The sequence below is a fragment of the Acyrthosiphon pisum genome, chromosome X, assembly GCF_005508785.2.
Source record: "Acyrthosiphon pisum isolate AL4f chromosome X, pea_aphid_22Mar2018_4r6ur, whole genome shotgun sequence".
Lineage (NCBI taxonomy): Eukaryota > Metazoa > Arthropoda > Insecta > Hemiptera > Aphididae > Acyrthosiphon > Acyrthosiphon pisum.
Window position 1 is genome coordinate 40,563,383 of NC_042493.1, and position 9,921 is coordinate 40,573,303.

The 9,921-nt window shown below is 30.0% G+C and overlaps 1 protein-coding gene across 1 annotated transcript in view; it reads right to left on the reverse strand.

The window, feature by feature from the left end:
* Window positions 1-9,921, reverse strand: part of LOC100571859 (cytochrome P450 6d3) — a gene marked incomplete at its 3' end in the record, with an annotated part of 15,892 nt that overhangs the window by 5,150 nt on the left and 821 nt on the right. The window lies entirely within an intron of this gene.

Sequence of the window (9,921 nt, forward strand, 5' to 3'; positions counted from 1 at the left end):
ATGACAACCGACGCACCACGTACACATACGCACACGACGTCTGTCAGATAACGGAGATAAGTAAAAATAAATCGAATGTACAATATCACATTGGGAATTATTGAAATAATTGTAAAATGAAATTATTTCTCAACGCGCCATCTACTGAGAAACACGGACCACCAGAAAGATTTGAAAGAAGTAATAGTGTTTCTTTTTCACTACAACACCTTCATCCAGCATTATTTATAAAAATGAAAAAACAAGAGTACATTGACAGCATAACTAATAATTATAATTTTTATAAAATTGAAAATCTGTTAGCTGAAAGTGAAAGTTGGTATAGTTTATGGCAAAAAAAAGACTGCCAAAGTATGAACAAAATAGATTTACTAGAACATAGCAAAATATTTTTCCCTGGCATTACAATTGCATTAGAAATTTTTCTGTCTTTGCCAGCTACAAGTTGTGCAGCCGAAAGGTCATTTAGCACTTTACGAAGGTTTAAGACTTGGCTTCGGTCTACGACGGGTGAAGACCGATTAAATAGTCTATGTATGCTAAGTGTCCATCGTGAAAGAGTTGATATAAGAAAAGATAAATTAATTGAACAATTAATAATAAGGTTACAACCACGAAGACTTCAGTTTTTATTTAATAACGAATAAATAGCATATAATTCTAACATATTTTTTAGGTTGTAAGGAATATATTTTTAATGTTCTTTTTGGTGTTGGATTTTATATAATTTTAACACATTTTGTAGTTTACAAGGAATAAACTTTTTTTAATGTATTTTTTTGTGTTTGATTTCATTATGCCCCTCCCTAATGAATTTCCTGCGGGCGCCCATGTAACCAGGTGACAATTAAATTCCATTGTAATAGCTAAGAAAATAAAATTTTGTGTAAGGTCAATTAACAATTCTTTCGTTGTGGTCTTGAAAATTATTACATTTTTATATATTTTCAAATATATGTTCAAAGTGATCGAAAAATTTTTAACAAATATTAAATTGTTTCGGATGAATAAATTAATAAAGGACGCACGGTGAAGTGAAACAATTAAAAATGCTAAGATCTTTAGGTTTAAATCTGTGATTGTTGACCAATGTTAGCCAGAATCCGTAATAATAGATTATGAAGTAGTAACAGTAGTAATGTAAAAAATAGTATTGGATTATACAAACCATAGATTGCTTACTGAGTGAATTTTTGGTGGCCTACCGCGTGGCAGCCGCGGCGCCTTGTTCTAATGTTTAAGAATAAAAGGGACTTTGGATCCAAAGAGTGTGGAATCTAAACGATATTTACTGCAATATATTAGAAGGACTAATGTTGATAACATGCGAGAGGGATATTCCAATAAACACGGATGAAGTTATAAAAATATTTGCTTCATACTCTACAATTTTAAACAAACAATTATTATAAATTTATTTTATTAAAGTTAAATTGTTAAAACTTGAAAGCAAGGGCGGTTCTTGAGTAGCCACAAGGGGGGGGGGGCGAAAATATTTTGCATATACCTACATTATACTTACAATTTGCATTCATATCAAATTATTTTTTTTCTATTGTTTGGTACATGAGATGTAATTATAAGTTATATAAATTATAAACTTTATAATACTACAACGGCATAACGTGAAGATATAGGTATCAATAAAAAAATGTTAAAACTTCAAAAACAATATTATAAAAACGTGAACGTCGTGAACTGTTATTAACCTATCCTAATAATGATTAATGATAAACGACAAAACCATAACCGTGTTTTCGCAAGGGTAACGAAAGCAAAGTTAACGGTTTGTTGACTGTTTACTGATACAGTGATACCTCCTGATACGGCATATCACGGTACATGCGAGTAAACCAATAAACGAGTGCCCTCTATACTTCAATAGGAGCAAACATTTTTATAAACAATAAATAGTTTTGATATAAAAATTAAAAAATTAAAATATCGCCAAAACGATTTTTAGTAAACTGTTTGCGCATTTATATTTTTTACTCGACCCAAGGGTGGGGGCGGTCCATCTATCGACCTCCCCCCCGTAAAACCGCCACTGCTGGAAAGTGTTTAATTTAAAAAACTGATTAATAAATAACTATTAAATTTATTTGTTTTTTAGCACTACAGGCCATTAGGACCTTTGCATTCTTCCATTATTCTTCAAATAACTATTAAATAAATAATACGAATTAAATAACTACTATATATTTACTTATATATTATATAAATAAATGTATATTTTAATTTATCCGCACTATATTGTAAGAAATTAAAATTTAATTGAAATATAAAACAATACATCCCATTGTATATTTCATTATTAAAGTAATTAGTAAACATGGCATTTCCATGTTTGCCTGTTATAATAACATATATTTGCTCCATTTGATATACACTGTTATTGTCAATCCTTCTCAAATTGGTGGCACGGAGCAACTCAATATGATTTTTCCATTTTAATTACAATCTACCATTACATGGTAGAAAATGTTTATGACCTTTTACGTTGTGAAAGAGTAAGTTGTGGGTCAGTGGGGGTTTCTGGGTGCAGTGGTGGGTGGTGGGTATTAATTTTTGTACTTTGCCCCACCTATAAAAATTGAGTTCGGTGCCACTGTCACTGATTGGTATTATAACAAGATATAACAAATTAAAAAAATATTGATTTACTAAATCAAACTTTATTTAAAAAAATATACACATAGATAAATATAAATAACCAACAGAGTATATTTTATGAAAACAAAAAAAGAAATTGCTCAAACTTTATCAAAAATAATGATAGAAAATTGTAATAAAATTAAATACAAATAACCGATATAATTATAAATAAAAATTACCAAACTTAATTTATTTTTTGAAATAAAATTGTATATTATGTGCCTACTTATATATTAAGATAGTAAGTAGGTCGATAGATAATAAGTAAAAAAAAATTTAAACATAAAAAACATTACCTAAGTGTTAACTAATATTGCAAACTTTTTTTTTTACATTAATTTTGGGTTTATTTTTATTGCCAATTAGGGAATACAGTCTCATCCTCATAATTATAAGATTTGAAAATATATCTGACAGGACTTCTTTCTTGTTGGCTGCGCCAATGTAAATTATGTAAGGAATCATGGAGCTTGTAGCATGCACATACAAACCAGCCTATCTGAGGAAGGCATTCTGCAGCCCATACGAGCCGGAACCATATGATGTATAAATTATAAATAAACGATGCTGCATGGGAGCCAAGTAATGTGATAAACGTGCGGCTCCTATGTAGTGGTTCAAACAAAAAAAAAGGACTTCTTTCTTGTTTATTTTACACGGACAATTATAATAGACTTATTATTATTGAAAGTTATCAATTGTTAATAAAAAAACATTATTTTCGCAATGTCTTGCAAATGAATTTTTGACATCCGTCAACAATATAAAAATTAAATCATTTGGATAAGTCAAACCTCCTCATGATTTTAAATTAAGAAATTTAGCTTCAGGTTTATCGGAGTATTTTTTTTTTACCTGAAAATAAATTATTATTGTGAAAATGCTATTTAAATTTAGTTTTTCGTAGTACATTTTCATAGGAAAGATGTATTTTTGTATACTTACCAGTTATTACTGTAAGCCAATCTTTATATTTTATTTGCTTAATGAGATTTGGTGTGCACGTGTATTAAAAGTCCGTATACCCGTGAGATGAATGGATGTATATTAAAAGTCCTTGCACCACAATCAGTGGCGGATACAAGAATGGGGCACAGGGGCACGTGTCTCATGTGGCCCAACTCATTGTCGTTTATAAAAACGAATAATCACTTCATCATATAGTTTTATTTTTTAAATCTGATTTTTTTTGGTCAATTAAACTATTAATACATGTGTGTTTAGTTATCAGGTTTTTAGATTTTAAGTAGGTATTCTATGAACAATCTATATTTTATAAAAAACAGCTTTTCGATAAGTATGACAAAACCAAACTAATTATTTTAATTACAAATTATATTTATAGCTTATAATTTATATACATAAAAATAATATAATATGAATTATAGATGTTTTGTGTTTGATTTTTCTTTGAATATTAATTTCAAAAATAATTTCTCAAACTATAAATACAACAATAAATTAAACATTTTTTCTAGAGAATTTTTTTTTACGAAAAATAAATTATGAATAAGTAATGATAAAGGAATAAATATGATTAATATAATTAATCACAGAAACTATATAGCTATAAAATAAATGTCCATTAAATGTTATATAACAATAATTTACGATTTTGAAACAAAAACACTTATATACTGATATTTTCTTGTGCTAAATCATAGACATATGAATAAATGGACTGCGCTTGGAGAGATTAATCATGAAACCGACATTGATGAGAGATATAAAAGTAGTTTGGAGCAACTATGGAGGAAATTATTGAATACTCAAATTATTCCATGACATTATGTATGGCATACTACTAAACTAGATGTCCGACTCTATATTATACTGTGTACGGGTTTTTTAAGTCAAAGGTTGGGCAACGTTTACAATCTGTTATCAATATTACGATTGGCTTCAAGTATGGTCTCCGAGTCGAGCACCTAGTGTTATAGTAAATATCTGTGGACATCATCAAATATCAATTATGGTTATCACTACTTATACATTTTATAATCTATAAATTACAATAATTTTATGGCATAAATGAAATATAATTATTATTACTTTCATGATTGCCCCCAACTATATCCAACTCATTCAATGTACATTTCTGTTTCTGATAGTTGAGGGGTGAAGAAAGATATTTATATGTCTATGTGCTGAACAGTTTCTTATGAGCGTAACCACATTCACAACAGTTGAAAAACATCGTTCTGATCTTACAGATGTCGCCGGTATTGACAGATATTTCTTTGCTAATTTACCTGTGATTGTTGACATTTACAATGTGTTTGGTAAATGTTGACAGCATTTGAAGAACGATGTATACTAAAAGGTATTTTCGTATTGTTTTGTAGGATACATTATTGTTCTGTCACAATCTACGGACTATGCAATTTTGTGTAACGGCTGTACGGCACGCCTGACTCATTAATATTATCGTAGGAGATACTCTGATTGTCAATCGTTTGCTGGATATACCTTTGTCAGTACATGATAGGTGAAGATATTGAGATTCATATTCTCGCTTACGTTAGAGCAAACTTTAGGATTTCCATTCGTCATGTTAGTAGAGAAATAGGTATTTCATACAGAGCAGTGTGGCTAAAAACCCAGTTGAACCAAAACCCTTCTATTTTAAATAACATACTTTTGACAGAAAAGTCCAAGAGTACCAATAATGGAGTTTTAAATAAATAGAATCACCAAAATGACCTTCCACTAAGGTCAAATTTAATATTTTACAAGCCCATAATGCAAATATTATTCGCAACTAACTCGATGAATATCTTCCAAATCGGTGGACAGGGAAGCAGATCAGTAGCCACCAAGGTCACCAGATATAACACAATTAGATTATTTCCTCTGGGGTCACTTGATAACAGTAGGGTGCACCGCACGTGTCGTATGCTATCTACCAACAAATTGTCGGTGTCGTATGCTATCTACCGCATCTACGTTATCTACCGTAATCCGTATTGACGGTATCGATATTATATTTATATATATTATATATATATTTATAGTTCCTTTAGGAATTTCAAATTTATTTTGTATTTTTGTATGTCGTGTTCGTTGATCGCCGAGACAAAACGTCGTAGTTGTGTATTTTTCATTAAATGTAAATTTATGGTTTTATAAAATGAATACTTTGGGTGAATTATATAGAAAAATGATCGAAAATAGATCGTGATTTATTACCTAATACAAAACTGTGTACAAAGTTAAATTCTACTGGAGAACAGTGTAATGGTGAAATGAAAGAAACTTTGGTAGTGATGTCGTACGCGATCTACCAAACTTGTTTTCAAGTAGTGCGTGATCTACCCAAATCCACTAAAAATAGTATTTAATTTCCGTATTTTCTTTATATCTTACTTAAAATATAATAATGTCATAACCAATTACATAGGTACTTAACTATTTATAAAAAAATTTTAATTTCATAATAATAATAATAATATCATAATTATATAAATTATTATGATTTTAGGTTTTTATAAAATACCTTAAACTAAAAATGTTGTTTTCATATCTGAAAAAAAATCGTCAAATATTGTATCCATGGCTGGATGAAGTGATCGCCACCACTCTTCTTTTAACTGCCTTTCGAGTATTGATGAAGCTCCGTTTACTTTTATACCGTATCTTTTCTTCACAATACGCCAAAGACCCTCGATTGACTGAGTATGTGCTCCTGTACTTGGATCAATAAAATTTAGGCTATGATTTACTGTTTTGTGAGTAAACCCGTGTTCATTTAATGTAGCGTATGCCTTCCACTGGTCACTGTGAATTATCGTTCCCTGTTCAACTTCTCTTTGAATAATTGGCAAAAATGTTGCTCTATCACGTTTTTGAACTATGAAAAATCGGCGTTCCAGAAGGTCATTGTGGTGCCAACATAGACCAAATACCCATGGTCCTTGTACCCGTAAACTATAATTTCGTTGATTAGTTTCTTCTGCTGATTGTTCAGTTTCGTCATTGTTTAGGGGTTCCTCATTTTCTTCATTTCCCGTTCTTTGATCAGAACATAACAAACGTCCACGATTATATTTTCTTTTTCCTTGAAAAAGAGATTCATCGATTTCCACAATACAACCTCGCCCACCCATTTTCTGACGTTTCGAAAAACAATCGACTACGACATCTCTGCACAAGTTGTACCAATCAACAACAGTATGGTTGCTTCGTCCTGTCCAGAGTACCGTTGTTTGAACAGTGTTAAGGTAAACCCAATACCACACCAATTCCATAATTCCCGTTAATGTTAATTTGCTGTTACATCTACCATTGAAATCAGTGTATGAAAAGAACTGATTACCTTTACGTATTGATTGAAAAGTTTGACACCCTTTTTTGGTGCATCTTAATGTAACTGTCCTTTTAAATGATCAATCCGAATTTCTCTTTTTACTTGTTCTGGTAGTTTCGTTAAGATCTCCACCACAGCTGACGCCTTCTCTCACTTTATTGCACGTTAAATGATTTTCTTCATTTTGAGGTAACAACTGTTTGCTTTTTAAATAATTCGCACATGTTTGATCGTCACAAATAATATTACGATAAAAATGTCCGATTCTTGAACTCATAATGAAATATTAAAAAATGAAATATTATTTACTATTGTCTAACGAGTAGAAAACGGGTAGTAGTTTCAGAGTAGTAGAGACGGCGATTGTGGCGAGTTGATGACGGCGATGTGTCTGGACGTCAGGCTACCGTATATTTTATCTTATCGTATTAATTGAACTATAAAAGGGAAGTCATATAAACGTATAAATAAATAGTCGTAAATTATCAAGATAATTTGGAAATTCGGAAATTCGGAATAACCGGTAGATCGCCTATTTGGGTAGATCGCGTACGACATCACTACCAAATAATTATTAAATTTTAAATTTGATATATTTTGTCAAAATTCGAACTTTAAATGCTTATAAAAAAAAAATTGTGCCTATGTATTTTCAATGTTTTTCAACTGCTATTGTAACAATATATCAGGAGCCTTGTATTATATTTTCACGCTTTTTACCTAACAAATACATTTTTATTGATATTTTTAGAAAAAAAAAACTAAAAAAATTAAAAATTGACAATGTCCGTAAACGTAAAGAAATCGCCATGTATCTACAGTTAGGTAGGTATTCGTTATTGAATTACAACGAAATAACAAAATCCGCTACGTGAGAAATGGAGTGAATATCCAATCTTGTAAAAATATGAAATTTAAACGCTCATAAAATTCATAAAAATTTAATTTGATTTCCTTGAAGACATTTTTTGTTTTGATAAAGATAGATAAAGTTATGAATGATGTTGTATTACATTTTCAAATCTTAGATTTAAAAAGAAACATTTTTATGAATTTCTAACTCAAAATAATTTGCAAATTTTCGTCACTTTTACGTATTTTGTCGATATTTGAACTTTAAATGCTTATGAAAAAAAATTGTGACTGGATTTTTAATTTTTTTCATCACAATAAATAATGTGAGTGCATAGTGCGCGTGTGTGTGCATCGACTGGTGGGGACCGGTTCCCGGAAATTAGGAATTATAGGAACGTTATCGGAATCGCGGTGGCGTGTAATCTATGTAGGTACAAAAGGCACAAATAGTAGTGACGTGACGTCAATAACTATTAATAAGAATGACGGTTCAAAATAAACTGTTAACACCGTTCATTTTGTTTAAAATACTCATTTGAATGTGGTTATGCGGTAAACTTCAATTATTTACATGATGTAGGCATATTAAGTGGTCAAGTACATGCCAGTATGAAATATAGATTGTATGATGTTAAAGTGGTAGGCGTAAAAAAAGCCCAGAAATATAAATATAAATGTGAACACAAATATACTGTACTCCTAATTAGTAATTACCATATACCTATAGAGTATAGACTATAACAAAATATAATAATATATTATAAATTATAATGAAAATAATAATTGATTTTTAATTGTATAAAATATAGATTGTAAAACTAACTAAAATATAAATAAGAACACAATATGATATAATCTAAGAAATATTGTGTGGGTCTTACACTTAAACACTATTATTAAAACTATTATTCAATGAGATCAGGCGTTTGAAAATATGCATGTGACGTCATAGAGCTGAAATCTGAACAGCGGCATATGTTTTACGTCTAAAAGTGTCTAGATTAACACAACGATTTCAAAATGTTGACCTCCCCAATTCACCAACAATATTCACTTTCTTGTCGAAGTTGAAAATCAAAGCATTATTATTATAAACACCATTGTAAAACCAATAGCTTCCTTGCGAATCCTTGCGAATTCGCTCAGAATCTAAAATAAAAGCTTATGTTTATTTATATAGTACCTACTACCTACTAATTATATATGTATTAAAACTAGGTTTTTAATTGATATTCATTTGGGTATAAATGCTGTACTTCTTTTATGACTGGATTCTGAAAATTTACCAATGTAGCGCATAGTTGAAATACTATGGTGATGATTTTGTGTATAGTGCCTTTGGAATATGTGATACAATTTTAAACTTCTTAAGTCTAACTATAACTCTTTCTACTTGAATCCTGGCTCTAGCTATACTTTTAGTTTTTATAATTTCACTTGGAGTGAATTACGGTGTCATTAAAAAAGGAGGAATATTTAAAGAAGTTCCTGGTGGCAGTAAGTCTGCTATTAAAAAACCTTTATCTGCTAAAACAATGTCTTCTACTTGCAATTTTTTAACACACCACAATGATCAACAATTTTTTCGTCTGTTGTAGACCCAGGATATAATTTACTTGCATATGTTATACAACCATCGGGAGCCACCCCAATTAATCCTTTTAAAGTATTTTTGTATTAATATAGGAACTATATGTTAATTTTTGAACCAAAAGTGATTTAGGAATATCACATAAAATTTTAGTGCAATATAATGTAATTCTGCAGTTTTGAAAATTAATAAAACAAACAAGCAAGCAATTTCGATTTTTATTTTGTGAAGGCACTGAATTCATTAAATTGACATATAATATTTCATAAAGAACACTGACAAATGTTAAAATAGCATTTCCAACTGTCGACTCACTGGTATTAAATCTAAAAGGCAAATCTGGATAAGCTAAATTTATGAAAACACAATCATGGGGCTCTTAATTATATTTTAACCTGTATGTTAGATAATAGATCAAATTACTCTAGTATTAAAATGAATACAGTAAAATCACCGGTGTATATGTAATGGATCATTTTAATTGTACAATTTTGCTATGCTATTTATATTACAC